A 4749-nucleotide genomic window follows, 5' to 3' on the forward strand; every position below is an offset into this window, starting at 1 on the left:
AGCCAAATAAGTCATAATATATTTCAAAGGAGATGCAAGATTTCCAAAATTTTGTCAACCAAATCAAATCAGATCTGATTTCCCATATTTGATTCCAATTTATTCAAAAAGATCTTTCAAAAGTCAAAAAGTTATGCCTCAAGGGACCTACTATCAATAATGTAGAAGAAACTAATTGATTACATGTAGGAGAAGCTAATTGATTAGAGGTAGTAATCAATTATTGATTACTATAACAAGAATAATTGAGAACATCAATTGTATATACTATGAAAAAGAAAAATTGATTAAGAAATATCACATCTTACCATAAATGAACTCCAGAATCAAATAGCTAATCGACAAATTAGATTACCCACAATTAAACTAAATACAAAATTTATTCAAGAGCTACTGAATCAGTTAAGGGAATAAATTTGTGTAGAAATTAAGGGCATAATCAGTATACTAAAAGCTTTAGTAATACTTAAATCAGTGCAAACCATACTAAAATTAACAAAATACTTCAGCAAATTCGAAGCTCATTTACACAAAAATGGAGGTTTCATACTAAACAATTTAACACCAAACAAATTCATTTTAGATTTCAGAATCATTCAAGGACGCAATAATGAGTTTGAGTCGAATCTACAGCCCAACATTCTCATGAAAACAAAAATCTATAAACGGAGTCTACTATGAAATGATTTAAATCTTCCAAGCAAAGAACTTATTAAGAACACCGCATATAAAATGTAATCAGCTCAACATGCACACAGTAATCATAAAAAGAGTATGAACTCTCAGATCTATTTATAAAGAAACAATAATAAATAGTAAACAAGATTTAAACAAAACCATACCAAGACAGATCTACGAAGCTTCGTCTTTTGTAAAACGGTCTGGCCAGGTTTTCTCCGGTGAAGGAGAGACGCGGTGGTGGCATTCTCTCTCTAGAGAAAAAAGGAAAGAGCATGGAGGGGGCGACGGTCTTCTTGCCGCTGCTACCTCTTTCTGGAGAAGGGAGGAGGTGTGACGGCCTTATGAGATTTGAGAGAGTGGTGGAGAGAGAGAGATCGGTGAGGGTGAGAGAGGTGCGAGGGAGCGACGTGAGAGAGATAAGGGAGAGAGAGGGAGGCGGCGGCGTGAGAGAGAGAGATGAGGGAGCGGCGGTCTTCTTCTCTTCTCTTCTCTTTGGAGAAGATGAAGAGAGTGTAGAGAGAGAGATAGTGAAGAAGAGAGTTTAGAGAGAGAATGGGTCCTTTTTTTTATGAGGGGAAAATAAAAAATAAAAAATAGTTTTAGGGTTTTGGGTGTAGGTAATTAGAAATGGGAGTTGTAATCCTAGCCGTTCATTAGTTTTGATGAGCGGTTGAGATTGAATCTTGGTATTTGATAAAGTTGAGATGGATGGATATGATTAAAAGATAGATTTAAGATTTGAAATTGGGTTATATATTGAATTTAATCTAGGCTAAAATTAAAATGAATTGAATAAAAAAGACCATGCTTAAAATAAAAATGGAGAAAATTGAATAGATTGCTATCTAATTAATAATCATAATATATATTGAATATGTAAAATCATAAATTTTATTCAAATAGTAGTATTTTTATACATAAAGTAACTAACTATGTATATGCTACGTAAATATATGTATATATGTATATAACGTACGTACGAATATAATATGTACTAAATAGATGGATAATTAATATAGTTAACTAAAATATATAATAAACTTAATTAAGTAATAACTTTACATGCACATGTATACAAGACGTATTAAAGTAGATATGTAATATGTATATATTAATATGAATAAGTAAATTATAAAATAAATTTAGTTAAGTAATATTTTTTATATAAAGAAAAACACACATATATAACATATACTAACTATACATATAAAATATTCGAACGTATGAAGTTCGTTAAAATAATAATAAAGATAATAGTTATAATATTAATAAATAGCAAAAATATTATAAATTACGAATGTCAAAATATATGATTTATTTATTAAACAAAATATAAACTTATTTATTTAATAAATAAATAATTTTAAAAAATGCCTATTTATTAAGAGAGCAATCCGAAAGGTAGTTATGGGTTGGTCAAAATTGGGTGTCAACAACTATCCCTTTCTTTGAGTAGGGTCGATGAAAGAGATTCCGGACAAAGAAATTAACAAACCAAAATTTGACCTACCAGATCTTCCTCTTTCTGAAAGGAGGTTCGGTACGGACTTTAGAAAGTTATGACCGAACTCCGGTATTGAGTTTCCTACATATCTTAGGTTAAATGAGAATTCAGGCCATTTGTAGTTCAATAAGCTTGATTTAGTGCACGAATTTGAAAGAATTCTAAAGCTATCATGGAGTCGAATTATGGAGAAATCAGAATTCTCAAGAATGAGATGAGGGAGGTTTGTTGGAGTACAGTCAAGTTTTCAATATCGAGCCTGCCTACACATCCTTAAATTTAGGAATCAGACTGCTTGTAGTTCGACTCAGTCGGTTGAAAAGAAAATCTCATATGCTAAGATAACCTTCGGTTGTGAGGAGTGACAAATGAATAGTGTATGAAAATGAGACTTGCAATCTCTTAGCCATGAATGTGGTGTACTTTACACCCATAACTAAGAACTTACACGGTCATAATTTCCAAAGCTCTTGGTGTATTGTCACTCAGATTGAGAAGTTGCTTCCGGTGACAAGTTCAAGTTTTCCAGAGCGAAATCGAAACTAACAAACTCAAAGAGATACCACATGCCTTCTAGTAGGGGTGTGGTTTGATTGTGGTGGAAGTTGTTCTTAAACTCGTATCCCAATTTACTCCTAAGAAAAACTCCACCTGGTGCTGCATCCTTTTGATGCCGTCCGTACCTGTGGTTTAATTGAGAATTCATCCTCTCGGATGCTCTCGACAAAGACTAAGATAAAACTCATTAGTAGAAAAAATGTAACTCAAAGAAAAGGGTAGCATAGTTACTGTGTCGGCATGTCAACCTCTTTCGGTTTTGGCGTAGAGCAAACAAAATGTATTTCCTAAGTTGATGTGATTTATAATATATTCCTCGACTGCGAATTGTTTTAATTTTGATGTAATATACAATGAGTTAATATTATGTGATATGATGATAAATTGACATGATATGAAGATGACATTTTGGCAATGGCATGGTAATGGCCCTCTCGGCAATGATATGATAATGATGGATCTTTCAGCAATAATATGATAAATGATAGACCTCTCAGCAATAAAATGATAAATGATGGCTCTCTTGGCAATGATATGATAAATGATGGCCCTCTTGGCAATGATATGATAATGATGTCCCTCTCAATAATGATATGATAATAATGGCCCTCTCGGCAATGATATGATAAATGATGGCCCTATTGGCAATGATATGATAAATGATGGCCCTCTTGGCAACGTTATTACCACTTCCGGTAATAAAATATAAAAAATATAATATGAATGACCCTCTTGGCAATGATATTATTGCTTCCAGTAATATAATGTGAATAATATAATATGAATGGCCCTCTTGGCAATGATATTACCACTTCCGGTAATATAATATGAATAATATAATATGAATGGCCCGCTTGGCAATGGTATTACCACTTTCAGTAATATAATATGAATAATATAAATGACCCTCTTGACAATGATATTACCACTTTCGGTAATATAATGTGAATGATATAATATGAATGGCCCTCTTGGCAATTAGAATGTGTAAGGATGATGGTGTCCTATTGATAGGGTGGTGATGCTTCATTGATAAGATGGTGATCGATATCCTTCAGATGATGATATTTGATCAATATTTGGCATGATATTGGATGTTTTGGCTAGTTGCACTTCAAACCTTCTTTGGTATTTGATGCGGCTTATGTATTCCCATTAGATGTCTTTGACGTTGGAGAATACAATTTGATGTCGCGTGTTCCTGTACTCAAAAGAAAACAAGTAATAGACACATTGTTGTTTTAACTAACAACTGAGCAAAAACTCTTTAAGGAAAATTCTTGAAAATATGTACAGAGTGTCTGATCACTTTGACATTAGTTTGCGAATATCATGCTCATTTTCAAATACTCTACATTCATTGTGGATCATGGTTTGCTGAGGATTTGAGCGAGACATTGTTGCTCGTATTTTGTACGTCTTCTTTTCGTCTGATGAATCTGATGACAAAAATTATCACTTTTGAAAACTTTTTATTCTTTTGACTTCTTTGTACTTGCTAAAATGAGGGATATGGTGATCCCTTATAAATCTGCATCCACAGAAAATTTGTTAGTTTTGAATATATTGATCTGTGTCGAATCATCCGTTTGTTAGCTCCTTAATTTCCTAACTTCGATAGATTGCTTTGGTTCCCTACTTCTCAGTAGATATAAGATGAAAATATATCTATGCAAAAATGTTTGATGTATTAAAAGCTTTAAGAAAGATGAGTTTTTGAAAAGCAATTTGGAAAGGGTCACTGCCAGATGTCATGTCACGCATAGCTTAAATGAACGTCCTTAATTCAAAACTTTGAGCATGTTTGATAGCTTGTTCATAAAATTTTGAGGATTCTTAAGGGTTGAAGCTGGGAAGTTCTGACATATCTAGAAAGTTTTGTAGTTGACTCTGAACTATGATGGTGCTGGAGAGTATTGAGGTTGACATTGAACCTCTAACAATGTTGGGGATCATTTGAAGCCATCCTTGAACTTTGAAGTTGAGTAAAACCTTCTAATGATATT

Source organism: Solanum dulcamara, chromosome 2 (genome assembly GCF_947179165.1).
Source record: "Solanum dulcamara chromosome 2, daSolDulc1.2, whole genome shotgun sequence".
Classification (NCBI taxonomy): domain Eukaryota; kingdom Viridiplantae; phylum Streptophyta; class Magnoliopsida; order Solanales; family Solanaceae; genus Solanum; species Solanum dulcamara.